Source organism: Scyliorhinus canicula, chromosome 16 (genome assembly GCF_902713615.1).
Source record: "Scyliorhinus canicula chromosome 16, sScyCan1.1, whole genome shotgun sequence".
Classification (NCBI taxonomy): Eukaryota; Metazoa; Chordata; class Chondrichthyes; order Carcharhiniformes; family Scyliorhinidae; genus Scyliorhinus; species Scyliorhinus canicula.
Window position 1 is genome coordinate 34,142,803 of NC_052161.1, and position 26,294 is coordinate 34,169,096.

Consider the following 26,294-nt stretch of genomic DNA (forward strand, 5'->3'; position numbering starts at 1 on the left):
CACGTGTTGAGAGAACAACAAGGGGAAACAGATCCCCTACCCCCTTACGAGCCCACACAGCAGGGGCCAACCGCCCCTCCGGCAGGGTGGGGTGTGTTAGAATACAATTTAGCGCCAGTAACCCTATGGGGAACAGATGCGCAGCCAAAAGCAAATTATAAACCCTTTACCCAACGTGAGAGACAGCAGATAATGGCTTCCCTGGGCAAATTACAACCTAGAAGCGCAAACACCAAATTCTGGGAAGAATTAGACACAATCTGGGTAGGACACTAATTATACCTAAGAGACATACACCAGCTGCTCAGGGCAGCCTGTCCAGCAGATAAGTGGAGGCAGGTAGCTGGCGGACCCGCCACTCCTGCAGCCCAGGATTCTAACGGGGACGGTGGACACATGCCGTCGCTTTAACAGCAGAGATAAATGCACAGCAGGACCCCTTTGCCCAATTTAAAACGGAAATCCAGAGAGTGTTAGGGAACGCTCCCACTAACTGGAGCAAAATCACTACCACAAGACAGCACAAAGGGGAAGGAGCTTCTGAATATGGGGAACGATTGTTCCACGTGTACCAAGAGTACTCAGGGCAAGGGAACCTATGCCATGGGGATCGGGCGTTCCTCCAAGCTTTTAAAGATGGACTCTCTAGTGCCCACTAGACTATCCTAAAAATGGGAGTGATTATGTCCCAGGATTACGACGAGTTGGTAGAGTGGGCTAGCGGTGTACAGGTAGAGGAGACATCCCAGGTCAGAGCAAGACCAGAAAGAGTAGCAACCCCCAGTAACGGGAACTGGGCCAAGCCAAAACTGATCTGCCACAATTGTAGCCGGCAAGGGCACTATGCGAGGGATTGCGGGGCCCCACAGAAAGGAGACAGTGGGAAGCATTGCAGCCACAAGTATGGACACTCAGAGGCAGTCTGTTGGGAGAAGCATGGGAGACACCCGACCCGATCCAGGCCCACCACAGAACCGGAGGGATCACGGAAGCTCTGAGGTCAGCAAGGCTAACTGTCTGCAGCCCCCACTCACAAGGGTAAAAAGGAGGGAAGAATTTATGTGTCTGCACTAGTAGGGGGCAGACAATGCGAGATGCTAGTGGACACAGGAGCGTCCATATCTGTTACCAACCTACCCTTACCCCATACAAACAAAATGATTCACCTAACCAGGATAGGAGGGAACAAAACACCCGCCACCTGAGCGAAACCACGTTAGTAGAAATAAATAATTTGTATATACCCATGAGATTCTATGTATGCCAAAATAACGAGGGTACAATAATGGGAAATGATTTAATGAAGGAATATAAAGTTTTAATAGATTGTGGAAAGGGAGAATTGATTTGGGCAAGACAGGACGGTCGGAAAACTAAAATAGGGAAACTTACAAATCACTTGGAAACCATTAAGATGGCCACAGTCACCGCCAGAAATTGGGAATTAGAGACAGGGGGGTTTGGAGCCATCTGTGCTTCCATCCCCAGAGTGTGGGCGGAGACAAAATTAGACACTGGACTGACTAAAACGGACCCGATAAAGGTACCAGGACCAGAGCATAAGCCCCACCGGCAGTATCCAATTAAGCCAGAGGCAGGAAAGGCCATAGTAGAAATAGTCAAGGGGTTAGTGGAGAGGGGAATCCTAAGGGAGACCACAAGCACCACTAACTCCCCAACCTGCCCAGTAATCAAGCCTGATGGGAGCTATAGACTCACGATAGACTATACCGGACTTAATAAAGTCACGCCCAAATTGCACCCCATTGTAGCAAACCCCTCGACAATCCTGAACGGACTGTCGCAGGAACATAAAATATTCACAGTATTGGACAGATCCAACGGATTCTGGTCCCTACCATTGGATCCAGAATCCCAGGACAAATTCGCCTTTACAGTAGGGGACACACAATACACGTGGACTCGTCTACCACAGGGATTCCACAACAGCCCCGCTATCTTCCATCGAGTAATGAGTGACATCCTGAGTAGGGTAGAACTACCAGAGGGCAGCACGGCCCTACAATATATAGACGATATCCTAATAGCTTCAGAGTCCAAGTCAGGACACCAGGACGCACTGTACCTAATCCTACACGAGTTAGAAACTGCAGGGTTAAAGGTAAGCCCCAAGAAGGCACAAATCGGGAAGGCACAGGTCGTATATCTAGGACACCTTATATCCCAAGGACTTAAAGAAATACCAGCAGATCGGAAGCAGGCAATTCAACAACTGCCGCGACCCGTCACCATAAGAGGGGTCAGGAAGGTGTTAGGGTTATTCAACTATAGCCAGAATTTTACCCTGGGGTTCGCAAAATTGGCCGAACCAATACAGGGACTAGTCAAAGGGGGAAAACCAGCGTTAGAGCCCGTAAAATGGGGACCGGGGCAGAAAGAGGCTTACAGTAAACTAAAAACAGAACTAATATCAGCCCCTGTACTAGGGTTACCAGATTCGAATAAAGACTTTCATATCCATTGTAGCAATGAGGGAGGATTCTATTCCGCAGTAGTGACACAGGACCATGGCGACAAGGGGAGACCCATAGGGTACTATTCGACTGCAGAGGGACCGACAGTCACTGGGTTGCCAAGATGCATAGCCGCTTTAGATTGCGTCGCCTGGGCCGTAAGAATTAGCGAACCAGTAGTGATGGCAGGGAACATTTAAAAAATTTTTTTATAAAGAGTACCCAATTATTTTTTCCAATTAAGAGGCAATTTAGCGTGGCCATTTCACCTAACCTGCACATCTTTGGGTTGTGGGGGTGAAACCCACGCAGACACGGGGAGAATGTGCAAACTCCGCACGGACAGTGACCCAGGGCCGGGATTCGAACCCGGGTCCTCAGCGCCGTAGGCAGCAATGCTAACCACTGTGCCACCGTGCTGCCCATGGCAGGGAACATAATCCTCCACACCAAGCACACCTTGGTGGAAATGTTAAATACGGGAAAATTGAGGTCAGTCTCGAACATAAGGAGGGCCAAGTGGGAAGCTGTCCTCCTACCCCCAAGCAAGTCTGTAGTAATAGTGAGATATAGGGGAGAATCCAGCAGAAGGGATTTTAGATACAGGAGAGCCACACACCTGTGGAGATGTAGACAGAGATGAAGGAGAAGGTAGAATAAAAGACACACCATTAACAACCACTGAGGAGACCCTCTTTGTAGATGGGTCACGAAAATATGTGGAAGGATCACCCCAGACAGGGTGGGCAGTAGTGAATGATAAGTTAGAAACCATAAGGTCAGGAAGGATTGACGGAGGTCAATCCGCGCAAGTAGCTGAACTAGTGGCGCTCACACAGACACTAGAGTTATCTGAGGGAACAACCGTGAACATATACATTGATAGCTGATATGCATTTGGAATTATACATGATTACATGACAACATGGGGAAGGAGAGGGTTCATAACCACGGGCGGAATCCCTATCAAACATCAGCAAAGAATGAAGGCGCTATTAAAAGCCAGTGAGAAACCCAGAGAAGCCGCAGTAATCAAAATTAAAGTGCACCAGAAGGAGCCAGGAAGAGACAACCCGGATTGGTTGAATTTCAAAAGAAACCAAGCAGCTGATGCAGCAGCACAAATGGCTCTAGAACAAAAAACAATTGGCGAGCTACCAATAGCAGCTACAGAACCAGTAGAAGAAGATATAGATATTAGGGAATTACAGGAGAACACCCCAAGTGAGGAGAGAGAGAGAGATGGGAAGCGCAGGGTGCAGCCAAAGGGGCTGATAATGTTTGGAGACGAGAGGATAAGGTGATAGCACCGGAATGCATACAAAATACCCTATTGGAATTACACCATGGGCTCTCGCATGTAGGTAGAGAGGCCATGATAAACAGCTTAGGAAGAGAATGGTGGTGGAAAGGGATGGGAAGAGACATAGCCCGACACTGTCACCGATGCGTGACATGTGCACAACACAACCCTGGTAAACCCATAAAAATTAAAATGGGACACCAACCCAGACCCAAGGGACCCTGGGAACACCTGCAAATGGATTTCACAGGGCCACTACCACAATCCCATGGAAAAACTTATTGTCTGGTCATCATAGACCAATTCACCCGGTGCATTCCCTACCAGAAATTGTACTGCTACCACGGTAGCCAGCATATTGGCAGAGGAAGTAATCCCTAGATGGGGAGTGCTCCTACAAATTGATTCGGACCAAGGGACACACTTCACTGGGAAAGTGATGAAAACAGTACGTAAGCTGATGGGGATAAAACAAAAATTCCATATCCCCTATCATCCACAGAGTTCTGGGATGATGGAATGTATGAATAGAACACTTAAGAATACATTAGCTAAAGCCATGCAAACATCAGGAAAAATGTGGACAGAGGTATTGCCCACTATACTAATGAGGCTAAGAGCTACCACAAACCGGACAACCGAGCTAATGACAGGACGGGCGATGCAATTACCAGAAAGCATCATAACAGGTTGGACCGATGTAGGTCCGCTAAAAGACAGAATCAGGAGATATGTTTCGGAACTGTGCACCCAGCTAAAAGGCATGCGCAAATTCGTAAAAGACAATCAGGAACAAAACGACGCACAAAGGGAGCTTGAAATATTCCCTGATGTCCCAGCAGCGGGAAGTCGCATCCTAATAAAAACACCACCTGTTAAGCCAGGATTTGCCCCAAAATGGAATGGGCCATATGAAGTCATAATTAGTGGCGACATCTGTGCCTGTATTGACATAAGAGGGAAGGGAATGTGGAAACACTGGACCCAGCTAAAACTGTATAAACCTGAACATGAATGAACTAATCCGATTGCTTTCCCCCAAACACAGGAGGAGACCGCGAGCGAAGGACCAGTGTACTCGGAAAGTGTAGAATAGTTCTGCAACCAAGCATACAGACACATTATAAACTATTGTGTTAGAATTGATACTTGCTCGTTGTAAAAATGTGTGTAGCCGCGGGTGTGATTATGATACTTTTGCGTTGTCGCGACTGTAAATTTGACTGGGCTAGAGGATAATCTATTTTACAAAGTCCACATAAACTTACACGGGAATCGAACTGTATGCTACCCATTAGCGTAGTCGGTAGAAGCCCTATTTGTAGCCACCCCTGGGTGGATCCCGAGCAATTTATATACAGTTGATACATCAGGTGCACCCTGTAAGGGAGAAATCGGAAAGTATAAAAAGGGGATACAGGGGAGATGTGTGAAACTTGCAAATCCCACCGACTCTGGGGGCGGGGAGCTCCAAAAAGAGGGAAGGAAAGCTGGTCAAGATACAGCAAGCTATCCGCTTTGTTTCACAGGGCAGGGATGGGGATGTGCTTATGCCCTGGTCCCCACAAATAATTCCTGCAGACAGACGCAGTGCATCCGCCAACATTGTTGGGTTAATAAAGGATAGTTTACTTGCACCTGCAATGAACTAAAATGCACGAACATAACCGCAGGAAGACAGCTCATATGTGGACATGCAATGGGACTCGCGTAAGCTCAGCCACATGGACATACCCGTTTGATACTTACCAGATGGTGGAATCAAACAGGGAGTCAGGGGAACCAAGAAATTGGGAATACAGACAGACTCATAATCAGGACACCACATGCTACCGGGCAAAGGAGGGATACGTGTTCCTCTTCAATGGAACGTACGCGACAGAAACACTAGATCTCCCAGGCCTTTTTGCAATGGGAACCATAGGACCACTCACCGTACCATGCCCTCAGAAGAGACATATTCGGAGAAGAATAGTGACCCGGGCTATCAGCAAGGAATTCTGCGCTGATTGGGAAACCCCGGGCACATTAGGATCATCCCTGGGGTACGGGTTCCTCGGGACTCTATCTCTGGGGGGGAGCAGCAGGAGTGATTAGTGCTAAGAACAGAAATGTAATTGTTTGTGGATTAACAATCTTGGGATACATTACCTCAAAAGTGCTAGAGGCTGTCAACCAAGAAATGGCTGAACTCAGATTATATGCACAACAGACACGGTATGCAGTAGACTACCAGTTAGCCCAACAAGGGGGAGTGTGTACAATCATAGGAGATAAATGTATAACCCATGTCATAGACGAATCCTATAATATTACAGAGGCCATTAACAATATCAGGGAACAACTGGATAACTTCAGACAGGGACTCACAAAATGAAGTAGCTGGCTAGAGTGGCTAGTGGGGAATACCTGGGGACCCTATTTAATACACGGACTGGTCATGTTCATATCGGTCACACTGGTGTGCTGCCTTAGCTTTGGGTGTCTAAAAATCTGCTGTAGTACCGTAACAAAGGTTGTGTCAGGAGCCAGTGTCACCCTTAACGAAACCACGATATTCCCCGAAGACTCCAGGAGATGCGGAGAAAGACGGGAAGTTGCTGACCTGTACCTATGAGAGGTACCGTGGTGTTGGTCTACGGGGCTGTTGGGGCGACAACAGCCCGGACCAAAAGGAGGGATTGAAGTGGGAAATGGTTCAGAAGGGCACTTGGCACAGACGATGGCTGCCTGGCACACAAGATGGAGACACAGAGAATAAAGCAGACATAACTGATACCTGGAGCCCAGCGGGGTGCCAGTGGGACAGATAGGAAGAGATCCAAGACAAAAGGGAGCCAGACAGGAAGATTAAGAAATACATAAATGCAGGACACCACTTGAATAAAACCGACTTCAGCCACGGTGTACACAATGATATGCCAATACGAATGTCTTGGGCCATTTCCTAAAACAAAGGGACAATCGATACCACTTTCCTGTTGCTACCTGTAACCTGTTTGACCTCTTTAACTATAACCATGTGTAAATGGCAAAACGCTTACAAATAGCGATGTACAATCTATAAAATGTTTGAAGATAACAAGGTGATAATTGTTTTGTATCTGAGCTCATTGTGAACTCAAATTATAAAATGAATGACTGCCATTCAAACCACGAGAACAGTTGGCTACCGTACCGCGGGGTACATAAGCTTTCTCCCGAAGCTTCGTGTAACTATAAACTGCACTGATTGAACACAGCAAGTCTGACTCCCGAAGTTGTTGATTTTCCCACAAAGTAGCTAGTGGTGTCCCTCAGGGATCAGTGTTTGGCCCACAATTGTTCACAATTTACATAGATGATTTGGAGTTGGGGACCAAGGGTTTGCAGACGACACTAAGACGAGTCGTAAAGCAAAAAGTGCAGAGGATACCGGAAGTCTGCAGAGGGATTTGGATAGGTTAAGTGAATGGACTAGGGTCTGGGAGATGGAATACAATGTTGACAAATGTGAGGTTACCCATTTTGGTAGGAATAACAGCAAACGGAATTATGATAAAATATTAAAACATGCTGCTGTGCAGTGAGACCTCGGTGTGCTAGTGTCGCATGAGTCGTAAAAAGTTGGTTTACAGGTGCAACAGGTGATTAAGAAGGCGAATGGAATTTTGTCCTTCATTGCTAGAGTGTAAGACTAGGGAGGTTATGCTGCAATTGTATAAGGTGTTAGTGAGGCAACACCTGGAGTATTGTGTTCAGTTTTGGTCTCCTTACCAGAGAAAGGACACACTGGCGCTGGAGGGTGTGCAGAGGAGATTCACTAGGTTAATCCCAGAGCTGACGGGGTTGGATTACGAGGAGAGGTTGAGTAGACTGGGACTGTACTCGTTGGAATTTAGAAGGATGAGGGGGGATCTTATAGAAACATATAAAATTATGAAGGGAATAGATAGGATAGATGCGGGCAGGTTGTTTCCACTGGCGGGTGAAAGCAGAACTAGGGGGCATAGCCTCAAAATAAGGGGAAGTAGATTTAGGACTGAGTTTAGGAGGAACTTCTTCACCCAAAGGGTTGTGAATCTATGGAATTCCTTGCCCAGTGAAGCAGTTGAGGCTCCTTTATTGAATGGTTTTAAGATGAAGATAGATAGTTTTTTGAAGAATAAAGGGATTAAGGGTTATGGTGTTCAGGCTGGAAAGTGGAGCTGAATCCACAAAAGAGCAGCCATAATCGCATTGAATGGCGGAGTAGGCTCGATGGCCTACTCCTGCTCGTAGTTCTTATGTTCTTATAACCAATAACAGTCCCCCTCCCCCGAGCATAAACCCCAGCCAACACAGCTTACACAAACAGTGCCACCTTCCCCAGCCACCCCTCTGTTGGCTCTCCTGTCCTTACTTGTCTCCCCATGCTTCCCCTTCCCCCCACTGCTGACAGCTTAATATTTCTCAAAGAAGTCGATGAACGGCTGCCACCTCCGAGCAAACTCCTGCAAGAACCCCTCAAGGCGAATTTAATTTTTTCAAGCCTGATAAACCCCGCCATGTTGTTAACCCATACCCCCGACTTCAGGGATTCAGAGTCCCTCCATCCTAATAAAGATCCATCTCAATCAAAGGTCTTCTCTGCGTCCATGACAACCACCACCTCAACCTCACGCCCCTCTGGAGGCATCATAATTACATTAGCAACCTCCTAATGGTGGTCGCCAAATGCTGCCCCTTAAACCCCGTCTGGTCCCCCCTCTATTACCCCTGGGATGCAGTCTTCAATCCTTGTGGCCAGGATCTTCGCCAATAGTTTAATATTTGCTCACCTATTAGTCAAAATGATTCTGGTGTTTCTTGTGTGTTTGTTTTTACTTAAAATTTCACAATTTTGTTGTCCGAGTTTCAGATACTTAGTTCTGTGCTACGACATTGGTTCAGAGATTGTTGTTCCTTGTACTTTGAAAGGAAATAAAATTCTTCAGGAACCAAAAAAATATTTTCAGCATCAAGGGTATCTGCATTTTCAAAATCAAATGCATATCAAGTTAGCCTGGATGGAACATGTAGGTTGCAAAGCAAGTTTTCTTTTTCCAGCCTATCAGTAACAATTGTACATATACACCATAAATGCTAAACAAATGTGCATACAGTTCCCACAGATGTGACATCATATTATTGAAGAACGTTCAGACACCATTTAGAAATATGATAAAAGGAATAGGAATAATAGGTTTTCAGGAATACCAGTTTTTCAAACCCACTGTCCATATAACCTAGTCTGTGTTGGTGTGACTTTTCAAAAAGAATAAAGAAAAAAAGACTGACTGGCATATTTAGCATAATGCAGATATTTCTTTTTTAATTGGTTATAAATATGGAAATCCTTTTAAAATATGTTGTTATAGCAGCAATTACACTTTTTTCTTAGTCATTTTCACTGAATCTTAAATGATATACAAGTGTTCCATCTTATAAGATATTCAGTCAGCATAATGGCTGTGGCAATTGTACTTGTTCAATCTACTGCTCAATAAATCATGTCACTTTTCTTTCTTCATTTATGGGATGTGGGCACCACTGGAAAGACCAGCATTTATTGCCTATCCCTAATTGCCCTTTTGGCTTGCTAGGCCATTTCTGAGGGAAATTAAGTCAACCACATTGCCGTGGCTTTGGAGTCAGGGATACAGAAGTCTGAAGACCTGCACATCCAGACACAGGAACAGCTTCTTCCCCACAGCTACTAGACTCCTTAACGACTCTCCCTCAGACTGATCTGTTCCCTGTAAGAACACTATTCACGATGTCCTATGCTGCTGAGGAAATGAATAAATGAATGTGATAAAATTAGAATTATTAGTTAAGATAGGATAGATGGTAGGGCCGGTCCGATGTTAGTAGGGCCGGTCTGATGGTCGTGAGCTCACAGACAAAGGACAAAGAGATTTAGCCAAAGCCTGTTTGAAACCATCGGGGGAGGGTGGCCGCATGGTGAGCATGGTGAAAAGGATGCTGGGGTTACAATGCAAAGTGACCAATTAGGATATAGGGCCAGGTCAGGAGGTGTATAGAATGACCAATGGGAAGCTTATATGTGAATCTTACTGTGATTTTGAATATATCAGCAGAAGTTTCTTTGTATACTCTCTCTCTTTATCCTGGGCTCTCAGAAGACAGTGTGTGTGTCCTGAGGTCCTATGGATTGAGTCAGCCTTGCAAGTTAGTTATTATTAAATGATATGATACCTGCAAATCCATCTCAGATTTTATTGAATCTAGACTGACAGCAAATTAACCAGGAATCTACATTTGGTGCCGAAATCCGGATTTCTCGACTATCTTGCCTTTCATCTGCGAAATCAGAATTGGAATGCTCGCAGACGGGGAGAGAGGAATTATGGGCCCCACGGTATTTTTATATCGATTTTCCTCTGTCTCGTATTCTGCTAACAGTCTAATCACTCGCATTTGATTAGGTTCGATTGCCTCGACGAAATCAAAGGTCAGTCTGATGGATTCAAAGATTTTATTTCAGTCATTGCAGGTATGGTTAAGTTTTGGAATGAGGCGAACAGTTCAGTTGGTGTCTGATGGGATGTTGCCTGGTTACTCAGTTGCATGAGGCGAACAGTTCAGTTGGTGTCTGATGGGATGTTGCCTGGTTACTCAGTTGCATGTGAGTAGCAAATTAAAAATTGGCTCTATTAAATTATACTTTAATTCGGTTAAGGTCTTTAACGGATTGATGTGATATCGCGCAACAGTTCAGTAAAAGACCGCTGATGGAATGTTGGCGCACACTTCAATTCCGTTCAATTCTAATTTGATGAAAAATTGGTTAAGGTCCGTACCGGGTTGATGTGATGTCGCGAAACAGTTCAGTGAAGGAAGGATCGCTGATGGAATGTTTGCGGACAGTTCAATGCCGTTCAACTATAGCTTCGCGAAGATATGGGTTGTCTGAATGAAACAGAATTGGGTTATAAATGACTTGTGTGTTGATGAATGAACGTATACGGATGTGAATTCCTTTGTCTGAATGGAGATCTCCGATGAATGAATGAGTCTGTTTGATAAGAATGTGATAACCTCTGTTCCTAGTTTTGTGAAATGTTGTGTTTTAGGAGGTATTAAAGTGAGAGTTAAAACGGAGTAAGTATTTGAAAGTTCTTCAGAACCTTAGTAAGAATGATGTGGGAGTTAATTAAACATAATTCTCAGGAAGAAAACAAAAAGTGAAATCAAACTGTATAAATTGGGATTTGTAAATGATTAGTTGCAACTCGGCATAGTCTTGGCTAAAAAAAAAAATAATACATAAATAAATAAAATAGTTTCACATCAATTAGAAGTTATAAATGGCCGGTGGGCAATGTGCTCAGCACTAAATGGACACAAAGAGATTTCCAAGCAGACAGCTTTGTGTAAGCTGTACTGCATGGCTCCGCAGGGTCCTAGTGCCCGATGAGCACGAAAAGTCACTTGCAGAAATAATGATGTTTAGCATGTTATAGACATTGAAGAAGGAGATTTGGAGAATAAAGATATTGGACCAGAAGTTAGATTAAGAGAATTAATTGCAGTATCAGGAAATGAGAATCTGATTGCAGGGAAATATTTAATAAAAAAATTGATGCAGAAAAATTAAGATATTAAAACCAATTGCTAATTTAGAGGAAGTTTGGGCGAAGCTACCAACTAAGACTTCAGGGAACATCATCCGTGAAGCTGTAAGATGTGAAGACAAGATTAGTTCAGATTCTGAGTACACATACAGTTGAATTAGGGCAGCATGGTGTCTGGAGCAAATGAAATTGTATCACATTTAAAACGAATGATCCGATGGGGGAGAAGACAGTGAATTAAAACCTGTTAGCAGCATTGATTGGACAGCTGATAAAGTTCAAATGACATGTTTGGATCTTACTTTCATACAAATCCGGTCGTCATCAAAATAAAGTAATTAAAGTAAATGCAGTAGCACTATCAGGAATGTATCAAGGGAAGGTTTTGACCGGATTGGATCACTGGGTGAGCAAAAGAGGAGGAGTTTGAGATTCTTCGCATCTCACTCAGGGGTGCAATAACAGAAGGAGGAGGCTTAACAGGCCTTAATTGTATGATGTACATCAAGGATAAGGAAAATAAAAAGGTTCAAAAAGACGTTATGTCAGAATTTAAATAAAAAGGTTCAAAAAGAAGTTATGTCAAAATTTAAAAATCTGGTCACATTGATCAAATACAGAGGAATTATGATACTCGATCGGCAGCCTACGGGCAATGAGCGTAGGAATGTAATCAGTAAAGATTTAAATGTATGGAATGATAGAACAAGGGCGGTGATTAATGGCCCTCAGTTTAAAATGGTTCACAGTGAGTATCAGGAAACCACAAGTCTGGATTGTGGGGCATTCTGTAGCCCGATTGTTTGGACTGGTGGTAGTCATATGAAACCCAGGAGACGGTCAGATACTGAGTTATCAGGAGAATGGATAATGCATTTGCAAAGACAGCGATGGGATGCTGCAGCCCCCAGGGAGATTTGGGGCATTCATGATTGTTTTGTGGAATATCAGGCAACTTTAATGATTGAGGTTTGTGACCACAGGGGGGATTTTGAATCCAAGAGCATGGAGCAGTGCAGCACAGGGCAGGCCCTTCGGCCCTCGATGTTGTGCCGAGCAATGATCGCCCCACTCAGACCCACGTATCCACCCTATACCCGTGGCCCAACGGCTTCCCCCCCCCCCCTTAGCCTTGCTATTGGGACACTACGGGCAATTTAGCATGGCCAATCCACGTAATCCCACACATCTTTGGACTGTGGGAGGAAACCCACGCACACCGGGGGGGGGGGCGTACGGACTCCGCACAGACAGTGACCCAGCCGGGAGTCGAGCCTGGGATCCTGGAGCTGTGAAGCATTTGTGCTAACCACCATGCTACATAAGTGTCAGTGTAAGTGGGATAGATTAATGACAACGTGCAATTACTGCAAGGATAATTTGGCCGACAACAATGTGACTTTAAAAGGCTGTGCAATCTTGTAGACAAGTGACAGACTTATGGTATCGATTTGTGAGGCAGTACGTGGGCTATGCTAGATGGTACTTCTGGAATATCCAAGCACGGATAGGAAGATACAAATTAAGAAATAGGGCCCTCTCCGCCTTTGACCTGTTCGTTTTAGTTTCAGATGAAGCAACGATCATACCGATGAAGAACCTGAACAACACTCTGCAGAAGAATGTTTCAGACAGTATGGGAAAAAACTAATGATACAATTGGCTACATGTTTGAGGGAATTGAATGATAGAGCCCGGAAGAAAAACCTTACGGGTTAGCAACAAATCAAAATATCAAATTATTACTGAATACTGAAACCTCCGGTCAGACATCTCTAACAGGACGTTAGCTGATGGGTGATCTGTGGTCTCCAGGAGGGACGTATTACGCGGAGGAGTTATTAAGGGTCTCGGCAGACAGCAGTGACTGACGAGGAACCCCCGTATTTTAAATGACAGTAGTCTGGAACAGTGCATCTCAAACTATCTGATGTGGCGTACCGGCAGTTTTTTTTTCCCAATGTGCCTGGGATCGGTGAGCGAAACAAGCCAATCCAGGATTACTGTCTCTTTCTTTTCTGGAAACACTCCAAGTACCGGTGCGTACACGTACCACACTTTGAGAGGCACTGGTCTAGAATATTAGCAGCTTGCTGCCGCGAGGGGAAATTTGTAACCAATATAGCATTGGAGAGTATAACAGTTATTACAGACTAAAAGTCCTGTAAGTTGTTTGGGAATGTTATGTATAAATTCAATTGGGTTGTAACCACAAGAAGTTACCTGTACTAAGTGCGTGAGTGGTGTTTAAGAAAAAACAAATAATGGCAAGTATACACTCCATGCGGTAAGGAAAATGATAACAGACAACAGGGGGTTGAAGAAAACGGAGCTATTGTCTCAAGTAAGCCAGGGCTGGCGGGCTACATGATTCAGTACAATGTTCGACGTCAGAGTCAGGAAGTCAGAAATAGAAACAGGATTGGTTGACGCTCCTGCAATTAATAAAGCAAGATAATCAGTGCATGATACAAAATATCAGCAATTACCATTCCTATGGGAAACGGAAAGCACTTCCTACAAAAAAAAATCCCAGTGAGGGATAAGGACCTTTTGGTCGCTGATGGACTGAGTTGTGGGCTGCTTCTAAGGGACATGAGGACGCTTTTATGGTGCTACTGCCCCGAGGTAGTCAGATGCCTTGGAGGTAGTGGAACAACCGGAATGGCTATTGTGTTACCTTCCTGAGCGGCGCCAGCTATGGTTCACGGTGATTGGACTTGAGGAAAGCACCTCACAAAGGGTCTATTGACACTGGTCTGCGAGATGGATGCATTTACCATTGATTTTCCTGCACAGTTTACAAATCATGACATGTAAACACGAATGACAAGGCTGAGGGATAGTTGCTAGTCAGTATAACTATAAGAAGGATATAAATCCTAAGGGCAACACGGTAGTATTGAGGATGGCTATCTATCTAGTCAGATTCAGTTCGGGGTTATCTCTCATAGCTTGGTCATGGGGTTTTACCTGATGCATGGATTGATAATACTTGTCATTATAATTGTAGACTGCACAATCATTGGATGCCTTAATATGTGTTGTACGCTGGCTATGGCGCGGATGATGCCGATAGGCTTGGCCCATCATTATTCACCAAAGATGACATCTCGTCACTGGTGACCATGACACCAGACGGAAGAGGACGGAGAGCCAAAGGCTGTAAAAATGTGATGAGGTGTTTATGTACGGAATACCGGCTCAGTTAAGTTCTGTTAACGGGCCTCATTTTATTGGACAGATTAACAAGGAGTTCTGCTCCCAGTTGGGGATATGCCAGCAGTTAGACTGTGTGGACAGACCGCAGTCAGCCGGGTTGGTTGAGAGACATAATCAGACCCTCAAAACTAAATTGGCTAAATTAAGAGCGGACACGGGGCCGACATGGCTTAAGTTGCTCTCCGGTGTCCTCATTCAGCTGTAGGTCACACCTGCAGGATCGGCCTGGCTCTCTCCTGCCGAGTCTTTTCCGGCAGGCCCATTAGAACTCCCGGGAACCTGCCTGTTCCCAGATTGGTCCAGTTTCACCATCTGACTAAAGAAAGGACTAACTATGTTCTAGCCCTCACTAACGCCCTCAAGGAGCTCCATGGCCAGGTCCGTGCAGCTCACTCGTCACCGTCCCTATTACATAGCTCGCTCTCAGTGCAGCCTGGTCGTTATGTCATGGTCAAAAATTGGACTCGGAAAGGGTTAGAGCCACGATGGGAGGGGCCTTTCCAAGTTCTCCTTACCACCCCCACTGCAGTTAAAGTGGAGGGGTGTAGTGTTTGGGTCCACCTCCGCCACTGTAAAAGGTCGGTCACTAACTTGCCTCCCTTCCCCAGCGCTATTTTACAGGTGTGAAGCATGATGGGGTGGCTACACGCCGCCTGTGTGATCTTCGGCATCGCCTCGCTTAGAGTGACATCGGCGGCGGTAATGGAACAGGGGAATATCATCTACATCTGTAACCCCAACCGAAGTACCCGGACATTCCACCTCTGCAAAGATGACGTTCTTCGCTGCCCCCATATACGAGGACGTGGTATCGACTCATGGAAGGTCATCCGGTTAACGGACCATGCAGGACTTATGACGCAATTGCACCGGTCCCAACGATGGGAAGGGAAGACTGCATGGACATTGCCTTGTTTTTGGAGCATATGTAAATTTGATTTTGGATGTGTTAACCTTGATGCCTTACAGGTAAAATCAGACTGTAAGGAGGGGGTAGGAAGAGGTTGTGAGAGAGAAAGAGGGACTAGACAGAGGAAGGGCTGTGTAAGAGGGGAGGTACAACCAGACGTAGGTTATCAGGAGATGTACTTAATTTATTTAGGATCCGGAATGAGGGAAACCTGGACGGTATGAATCTCTTCTAGATTTACCACCGCTTGTATGGCCAGGGGAGGGTTGTCTGCTACCCAAACCCCACATCGGTGTCTAGGTTATTTTCTGTTTCACCGCTTTGGGGCACTCCCCAAACTGTGGTTCGTTGTCAGAGTTCCGAGCCACCGCCCGCGCAAGTTACTCTTCCTTATGATCCAGGTTCGGCCCACCGGCTATTCGCCTTCCCCTTCCTCGGGATAATTCCCACTCTAACTAGGATAAGCTTCAACGGTGGAGGGCATATATACCTAGCCCCTTCACTCCCAATAGAGATTCCCGGTCATATGAGAATTGTTTCAGCAGTGAGAGGTACGGCTGTTGCTGGTAGAGATGAAAATGAATATAACATGTCTGTCCTCCACTTGTACTGATCCAAAGTGTTGCATAACCCTGACATCAGGTCAATGTGCCTGTTACAATGCCACTTGTGTCCCGTTGACGCTAGGCATCCAGCTCCTTTGTAGCTGGGCGAATGTCTCTCATATCACTGTTGAGTCTAGGGCGTTCCGCATTGCTATGAGGCCCGAATGGGCGTTCCGAAGCTGGATGAAATGGGCTACTGGGGGTTCCCTGCTCAATCAATATACTGATTGTGATGCCAGCCGGTACACGGAGCAAGGATACTACTTTTTCATTAATGGCACAGCGACCAATGTTTAGTCACTCCCATTTCCCCGCCAAATTGCTATCGGGACTCTAGTCCCCACCACAGTCCCCTGCCCCACTGAGTGGATACTGCACCATAAATTGGCACGTCGGTCAGTCTCAGCCGAATTCTGCGAAGGTTGGAAGAAACCTCAGGTTCCAGCACCCAACCGGGTCCACTCAGCCGGATGGGGAATTCTGAGCGCCTAGACACTGGGGGGTATGGGGGGTTCCTTGGCGGTCAACGATAGGAAGTATTTTATTTGCGGCCTTACCATCCTGGGAAACGAGACCTTAGGGGCCCTCGGGGCAATAACCAGGGAATTATCTCAACTCAGGTTGTTTGCCATGCAGAACCGTTATGCTCTTGACTATCTCGCCTGCATCTTTGTGGGCACGATCATCCTTAAATGCGTGATGGGTAAAATGCAGGGTGCCGTGAAACAGATAGCCGCCCCTAGAGTCTTGACTGTTAGGATCTACGAGCATGCAGCGGCCGATGAGGTGCTGCAGTAGGATTTAGAAATGCGGCAACAAGTTTTCCTAGATGAGGGGCCGTGACTGCGGCTTGGACCGATAGTTTATCATGAAATGATAAAAGGAGGGAATGAGGAAATGAATAAATGAATGTGATAAAATTAGAATTATTAGTTAAGATAGGATAGATGGTAGGGCCGGTCCGATGTTAGTAGGGCCGGTCTGATGGTCGTGAGCTCACAGACAAAGGACAAAGAGATTTAGCCAAAGCCTGTTTGAAACCATCGGGGGAGGGTGGCCGCATGGTGAGCATGGTGAAAAGGATGCTGGGGTTACAATGCAAAGTGACCAATTAGGATATAGGGCCAGGTCAGGAGGTGGATAGAATGACCAATTGGAAGCTTATATGTGAATCTTACTGTGATTTTGAATATATCAGCAGAAGTTTCTTTGTATACTCTCTCTCTTTATCCTGGGCTCTCAGAAGACAGTGTGTGTGTCCTGAGGTCCTATGGATTGAGTCAGCCTTGCAAGTTAGTTATTATTAAATGATATGATACCTGCAAATCCATCTCAGATTTTATTGAATCTAGACTGACAGCAAATTAACCAGGAATCTACACTGCTCTTGCTCATGTATATGCTTTGCTTGGCCCCTTATTTCGCACTGTAACCCATCACTGTTTGTTGATGTACCATTTGTTAATGTACTCGGTAGATTATTCTTTTTTTGTCTACCTATGTACTGTGTACGTTCCCTTGGCCGCAGAAAAATACTATTCACTGTACTTCGGTATATGTGACAATAGATCAGGGGCTGGTTTAGCACACTGGGCTAAATCACTGGCTTTTAAAGCAGACCAAGGCAGGCCAGCAGCACGGTTATATTCCCGTACCAGCCTCCCCGAACAGACGCCGGAATGTGGCGACTAGGGGCTTTTCACAGTAACTTCATTGAAGCCTACTCGTGACAATAAGCGATTTTCATTTTCAAATCAAATGTGCAGGCCAGATCATGGCAGACATCCTTCCCAAAAGGACATTAGTGAATCAGATGAGTTTTTACAATCAATGAAAGTGGTCATGGTCACCAATACTGAGACTACCTTTTATTTCCAGATTCATTGAATTAACTTAAATTCCATCAGCTGCTTGAGCATTAGCCTGGACCTCAGGATTACTTGTCCAAATAACACTGCCACTATTTCTACCCATATCCCCCCCCCCCCTCCCCCTCCCCAGTAATAACAACAGTCTGGATATTTCTCTAAATTTTAAAAAATTTAAATAGTTGGTTGACACCTTTACCCAAGGTGGCTCAAGGGGGCTGGTTTAGCTCACTCGGGTGACTGTATGGAGTTTGCACTTCCTCACAGTGTAGGCATGGGTTACTTCCGGGTCCTCCGGTTTCCTCCCACTATCCAAAGATGTGCAGGTTAGGTGGATTGGCCAAGCTAAATTGCCCCTTGGGCGTTCAAAAGGGTAGGTGGGGTTACTGGGTTATGGGAATAGGGTGGCGGCATGGGCTTGTATGGGTGCTCTTTCAAAGGGACGGTGCACACTCGATGGGCTGAATGGCCTCCTTCTGACCTGTAAATTCTATGACCATCCCTCAATTCCTTTCGTATCTAAAAATCTATTTATCTGTCTCGAATCCACTCAATGACCGAGTATCCAAAGCTCTCTGGGGTATAATTTGCAAAGCTCCTCAACTCGGTGACAAAGTTTCTCCTCGTCTCAGTCTGATTTGGCCAACCCCTTATTCTCAAACAGCCCCTAGGTCTAGACTTCCCAACGAGGGGGGGGGGGGGGGGGGGAATCCTCCCAGCATCTGTCTTGTCACGCTCCTTAAGAAATTTGTATGCTTCAATGAGATCACCACCCCCCCCCCCCCCCCCCCCATCTCCCATTAATTTGAACTGGAGGCAATCATCCCCTCACCCCAGAAATCAATCTAGTGACATTCATTCTACCCCCTCACCCAAGGCTGGCAAATGATTATAGACGATGCATGTGGTCAGCTCTGAATCGCTTTTGGCGTCGTCCAATAGAAGTTTTGTTTTAAAATGTAAGAAAACAAACTTTAACTCAAAGGTATCATCACTGATGGCTGAGCCTGTCAAGGACGAAGAGCCAATATCCGAGATGTTTCGCACGAAACGTTCCACCATTTCTATTCCCTCTGCATTTTGTTTCCTCTTCCATACAGGACAATTTGCTTCCGCGGTTGAGTGCCAGTGAGACCTGACAGTGTCGGTGACTGGCATCCCCAGCCCTTGGTTCCCAAGTGAAGTGAAGCGCACCCTCTCCTCTCAGCCAAACCTGCTGCGGTGGACGGGGGCGGGACCCGACCTTTGCTCGTTCCATCTCAAACCCCCCCCCCCCGCCGAGGTCGCTGATTGGCCAGTCGGGCGGGCTTGCCGACTCCCGTTGATGGGGCCGAGCTATCAATCACCGGCCGGCCCTCCAAAGCAGCAGGTTCGGCTGCGCCGAGGCCCGCGTCTCTGGGATGAGTCGCGAGCAGAGGCCCTGTTCCCGGAGGCAGGGCCGCGCGAGCCACATCTCCGGGAACCGTTAAACCGTCGCGTCTCGCGGCCCGCCCAGAACTCCCCACTTAAAAAAAAACACCTCATCCTCCCCAAAACACAAACACACCCCGCGCGGCTGTCCGACCTGGTCAGCGTTTCCCACAAATATGTATAAATACTTATTTTTAATCTTAGCAGTTCGCTTACCCTCTAATTTACGTCTATCTGGAAAACATCTTTTAACCAGAGTGACATACCGGCGGAGGTGCAGTCGGCCTTTTGCACGCGACTGGTTGCATCATCGTCGGCCAGGTATTTTAACGGAATTATACATTTAAATTCGGGTCTTCTCCGCCCAGCAGATTGAAGCCAAAGCCAACGACCGAACAAAAGCCCGGGGGGGGGGGGGGGGGGGGGGCAGAAGAGAGGTCAAAGTTAGCATTGGGGGGGGGGGGGGGGGGATCAGTGCGACAGCTTAACGAGTCCCCACGGAAACCGTCACCCTAGAAACCATGGCGCCAATAGGGGCCGGCGAGCTGCGTTGATGGCGATGATGGATGGTTAACAGCAGAGCCTGGATATCAGGTTGGAGCAGACTGCGGGCGAGGTGCAGCACCTAACCAGGAACGTGCTTTTGATGGGCAGCCGAGTTCCCGTTGTACTTTGAACACTGGTTTAGGCTGTCTGATCTCCTGGTGTCGTCCCACCCGAGCCCTGGATGTACTTAACTCGTGTCGTTCACCCTGGGGTGGGGGCTCTAAGACGTGACGCGGGTAAAATATAGTTTTACAGCTGTAAGTCCCAGATGGTCTCCCTCGGGTCGGCATAAGGGAAATATTGTAGGGGAAGGCACGGAAAATGTTTAGAATGTGGTATGCGTCGGAATAATTAATAATGCGTAAGAAATAAAGTACACTTTCTGCAAAAGGACGTTTCAGTAATTAGAAAACGGCTTAAATTATAAAAGGTCTTGGTGCCGGGCACGGCGAATGCCGACTCCATGATAAGGTGATGAAATACTGTACTTGGCTGGAGAGACGGCATAGAAAGGGAAGGGTTCGGATTCCTGAGATATTGGAAGCAGTTCGTTCTGGGACAGACACGCCACGTATATGTCTCACTTGAATAGGGGCCAACGTCTTCATAGTGTCCTTGTGACCTTAAATTGCTGCACACACTATGCTAACTGTACAGTGGTTCAGTATATTTAACAGTACACGTGAGCAAATTAAGCTAATTATAAGCACGAAAGGTTCCTGGAAGCTCACAAACACGATAAAAAAGGGAACTCCAGAGGCATCAGTACTATATAAAGGCCAGATCCTTAGCAAACAGTAAAATAAGGAAAAGGTAGAAGGAACGTATTTAAATTTAAAGATGTTACCACTTGTGCAGAGACTAAGGAGCTGTAAACATAAACAAGAACGGATGATGCTGGAGAACTCAGCAGGTCTGGCAGCATCTCTAAGGAGAGAAAGCAGATTGGCTCTTCGTAAGCACTGAAGAGAAGGAGAAGTGTAGCTGTGAGAGATCACAACAAAATGCAGCAACTTTAAGAACAAAAGACAGATGGCCTGGTGAGTGACTGGGTTGCATTCAAAAAATAACATGTACTTTTAAAAACGGGGTTTAAGATGGAGGAGCAAGGCCACAATCTAAAGATGCCAAAGGAGTTGCAATGTGCCCAACCGGAATATGAGATGATGTTCCTCCAGCTTGTGCCAGCCTTCACTGGAGCATGGTAGCAGGCCAAGAACAGACATGCAGGCATGAGAGAAAGGTGCTGAGTTAAAATGGCAAGCTACTAAAGGTTGAGGTAATGCTTGTGGATTGAGCAAAGGTCTTCCACAAAGCAGTCACCAGTCTGCGTTTAGGTTCCCTAATGTAGAGGAAACTGCATTGGGAGCAGCAAGTATAACAGACAGAGTTGAAGGAAGTGCAGGTGAAATGTTGCTCAACCTGAAAGGAGCATTTGAGGTCTTGAATGGCGAGGAGGTAAAGGGGCAGGTGTTACACGTCTGTGGTTGCAAGGGAAAGTGCTGTGGGGATGGGGAGTTAGGCGTGATGGAGGAATGGACCAGGATGTCAGAGAGGGCGGTCCCTGTGGAATGCAGAAGGGGTGGGGGTTGAAAGATGTGTTTCATAGTAGCATAATGTTGGAGTTGTCAGAAATGGTGGCGGAATATGGAAGCTAGTGAGGTGGAATGTTAAGACAATGGGGACCCTATCATGGTTCTGGGAGGGAGGGGAAGGAGTGAGGTCAGATGTGTGAGAAATGGGTCAAACTTGGTTGAGTTTCCTGTCAACCACAGTGGGGAAACTTCAGTTAAGGAAAAAAAGCAGACATGTCAAAAACACCATTTTCGAAGGTGACTTCTTCAGAACAGATGACAGAGGTAGAAGAATGAGACAAATCCTTAAAGGGAGCGGAATGTGAGGAGTTGTAGTTGAGGTAGCTACCTGAGGTAGGTTTGTCATGAATATTAGTGATCAGTCTATCACAAGAAATGGAGACAGAAAATCAAAAATCCAAGAAGGAACTTTGGAACAGCTTCTTCACAGAGTGGTTAGATGTGGGAAGTGCTATTAAATGAAGTGGTTGAGGTGAATAGTGTAGATGCATTGAAGGAGAAGTACATGAGGAAGAAAGTAATACTGTAGAAGGTATGCTGATGCTGAGAGATAAATTGGGGTGAGACAAGCTCATGTGGAGCATACTGGAATAGACACAAAAGTCAAATGGTCAGCTTCTACGCTGGGCCATTTGTTTAAAATATATATTGGAAAAATAAAGGGAAATGCCAAGTATGAGTGAAACTTAACTTGACTGAGCTGGGAAGTAGCTGAAAAGTCTGTTCCAAAGAGCCATCAAGTGGTCTTATCATGCAATTACATTGTGATATCAATATAGGAAAATTGAATGGGAAATGTGGAAATTGAAATTTGGAGAATAATGCAAAATGCATTCCCAACATGTGACACAAAATGCACTGTCCCTGTCTTCACCACTCATTCTTAGTCAAAACAACAACAATCCCTACATTTATTCTAATCTAACACAATTTAAAATTTGTCTCTGGCTGACACTAATAAGCAATCATCTCCCAGACCTGTTCCCATTTTCTCTGGAAGAGAAGATGCATATTTGAATAAGGCTTTTACTGAATCCTTAAGTGGAAATAATATTTCCTATGGTATTTGCAGACTGCCTATGTGAAATAATACATAATGGATACCTACTACTTTTGGATGATTGGTAAAGCTTATAATGGGACTTTTAGGTTGGCTATTTGATGGCTTCCTGAAAAACAAGTGAGAAACAGAACTAATTTTTAAAAAAATTGCCAAAATTCCAGAACTCTTGTCCAATACAAAATGAGAAATTGCTATCCAAGTGGATTAAAAGAGATTCCGATGAGAAATCAATTCCATATTGTCACCAGTCATTTACTTTATAGGATAAAACAGAAACTCCATATGGATTTCCACTGAAATATTTTCCTGGTACAAGTTACTTTAAAACCATAGACAGCTTAACAGAAAAATATTAATATTTTGACAGGGCGTCACGAGACTTCATTTCATATAGACACTCTCATGATTTGTATTCAATTTTGGTGTAAATCTACTGAGAAGTTAATACTGCTAGCTATCATAATCGGAATCCCACTGCCAGCCTACTAATTTCAGAAGGGCAGCATGGTGGCTTAGTGGTTAGCACTGCTGCCTCACAGCACCAAGGACCTGGGTTCAATGCCCACCTTTGGTGACTGTGGAGTTTGCACTCCATCTCGGTGACGGCGTGGGTTTCCTCAAGGTGTTCGGTTTCCTCCCATTGTCCTCCTCCCATAGTCCAAAGATGTGCAAGTTATGTGGATTGGCTTTGCTAAATTGACCTTTCGTGTCCAAAGGTGTGCAAGTTAGTTGGGTTGGCCAAGATCAATGTGGGACGTTATGGGGACAGATGAGGGAGTGGGCCAAGTTAGAGTGCTCTTTCAGAGGGTTGGAGTAGACGCGATGGGCCGAATGGCCTCTTGCACTGTAGGAATTCCATGAGTTATCTCTTATTATGTCCACGTCTAGGGTTGCTACCATTGAAATCTGGTTATATGTAACTAGGTTATTTTAGTCAATTCTTAACTAGCCACTGCACAGAAGTATATTAACTCGGTAAAAAAATACTTTGCCCTGTTCCGATCACTCCATTTTATTTCATCAATCAGTTAGGGATTTTTGGCCGACTATATGGGAGGATATCCTGTGAGTAGACAAAAAAAAATGTAGATTAAAGAATTACTCGTATCTGAATTTTCTACTCATAAAATGCAGATTAAAAAAATTCAGTCAAGTTTCACAGTGAATGCGGGAGTAGGGATCAGGATAATTTTGCAAGATACCTGATATTTAAATGTATTGTGATATTTGTATTCTTCAAGAAAACATTACCACTAATTTGACAGCAGGTTGTCTGGTGTGACTGGTAGGTTTCAGGAATCTCACTCCTGACAGTAAGACAGAAACACAACATTAGGTGTAGCTACAATATTGCCATCATTGGTAACAAAATTTTCTGGTACAATATATAGAATACATTATAAATATCCTCCTGATAAGCTTTTCATCAGCTAGAATTCAACCATAATCTTTCATCCCAATTTAACATGCATTTTTTGCCATAATATTAACAGCAGAATTAATTATTTATCACAAGGTAGGGATATAATTAGAGAATGTGGAGCCTATATAAAGTTTTTAAATCTCAAGAGCATTAAGGCTTTCGTGAGGATACAATGACAATGGTAATAATAGTCTTTAAAATTATGCACGGAAAATAGATAAAGGTACTCTTTCCAGTAATTTATGTGTATAGAATGAGAAGCCAGAGATAAAAGATTACATGTAAGCGACTGGAACAGAAGGCAGTTAAACTTGTTCAGTTGTGCAATTTACATCCAGGGTCAGGCAAACCTGGTTGAGGCAATACATGTCAAAGTTCAATTTTATACTGGATGAAGGGTTTGTTTCATGTTGTAACTTCAGTGTATTTTTCCAATTTGTTCAACTTGAAGCAATAAACTTTTTGCATCCTTCAAACTCCTGTTTCATTGGTGTTTAAACACGGTTTTAACAAATAGGCATACAATTCACAAAACTCTACGCCTACTTACCCATCCTATCGCTGTAACCCCACCCAACCTGCAAATCTTTTTATAATAATCTTTATTATTATCACAAGTAGGCTTATATAACACTGTATTGAAGTTACTGTGAAAATCCCCTAGTCATCACACTCCGGCACCTGTTTAGGTACACAGACGACGGGGGGGGGGGGGGGGGTGGAAAGAGTGCAAACTCCTCAGCCACCTCAGGGCAGAATTGAACCTGGGTTCCTGGTGTTGAGAGGCAGCAATGCTAACCACCGTGCCACCTCAAACCACCTTTAAGTGGTCAAAATTTTCCCTTTTGTATAAAAATAGTTCTAGTTTTGAAAAATTCTATTATCTAAATAGCGTTTAAGGAGAGCCAGATAATGATAATTTTATTAATCACACTTACAAATTCTCTCCTGATGTGTTATATGCTCAGGTGACTTGAGAGATCCACAAGAGCTGCTTCTCAAGGCTGATTTTCCATTCTTATGGAGAAGCGCATGATTTGTGCCTTTCACCACCACTCCCAGACCTAGAACAGCATGCTCAACATCACCTGTCATTCAGAACATTGCATTGCATTGAGTTCATCTACTAGTGAGGCTGACTAACCCACCTCATAGACGAACTCCTCTCTACCCCCCTCTCTACCACCACCCCACATACACATCAGGTTAACTCCCTTGTAGGCTCATAGGCTAGCCAACAAAGTCAATAGTTTTGTTCCTCAGGCAGCATCTGGAACTATTTCTTCTTTTGAAACTCTTCCTTTGTTTCCAAAGTATTCAATAGTTGACTACACTATGGTCCTCCATTGCTTCAGGGCATTCAGGTTGGTGAAACTGCCATGTGCAGGTTTGATTCCTACTTATCATTTTTTAAAATCATAGATTTTACAGTGCAGAAGGAGGCCATTCGGCCCTCAAGTCTGCACTGGCTCTTGGAAAGAGCACCATACCCAAGGTCAACACCTCCACCCTATTTCCATAATCCAGTAACCCCACCCAACACTAAGGGCAATTTTGGACACTAAGGGCAATTTATCATGGCCAATCCACCTAATCTGCACATCTTTGGACTATGGGAGGAAACCGGAGCACCCGGAGGAAACCCACGCACACACGGGGAGGATGTGCAGACTCCGCCCCGACCGTGACCCAAGCCGGAATCGAACCTGGGACCCTGGAGCTGTGAAGCATTTGTGCTATCCACAGTGCTGCCCTGAATTCAATCATTCCAAAGACGTGCAGGTTAGGTGTATTGGCCATGATAAATTGCCCTTAGTGACCAAAAAGGTTAGTAGGGGTTATTGGGTTATAGGGATAGGGTGGAAGTGTGGGCTGAAGTGGGTCAGTGCAGACTCGATGGGCCAAATGGCCTCCTTCTGCACTGAATGTTCTATGTTCTAAATCACTGCATCTCTGGCAATTACTCCTCTCCCCACTCCAACTCCAGAATTCTCCAAAGGATCCATAGTTGCATTGTGTCCTTCAGCGTTATTTCCCTGAACACTTAACCTGCGTGACAGCAAGTCCTGAACATGGCAAAACGTGCTTCAGTGCAGTTTAAGGGCAACTCGTTTCTCGAGTCTACTATAAAATTCACTCTCTTGCCACCAGCTCTATTTCCATCAGGCTAAACCAGTCAATTCAGAAACATGGTGTCTCGGAATTACAGCACAGGAACAGGCCCTTCGGCCCTCCCAGCCTGCGCCAATCCAGATCCTTTATCTAAACCTGTCGCCT

At 45.2% G+C, this 26,294-nt stretch overlaps 1 protein-coding gene across 1 annotated transcript in view; it reads right to left on the minus strand.

Annotated features, from left to right (window-relative positions):
* Window positions 1-19,238, minus strand: part of LOC119979768 (zinc finger protein Pegasus-like) — a 54,467-nt gene extending 35,229 nt beyond the window's left edge. Inside the window, 3 exon segments of the mRNA XM_038822400.1 lie at window positions 5,046-5,157; window positions 8,577-8,765; window positions 18,960-19,238. The gene's annotated coding sequence lies outside the window, so the exon portion shown is untranslated.
* Window positions 19,239-26,294: the final 7,056 nt, after the last annotated feature.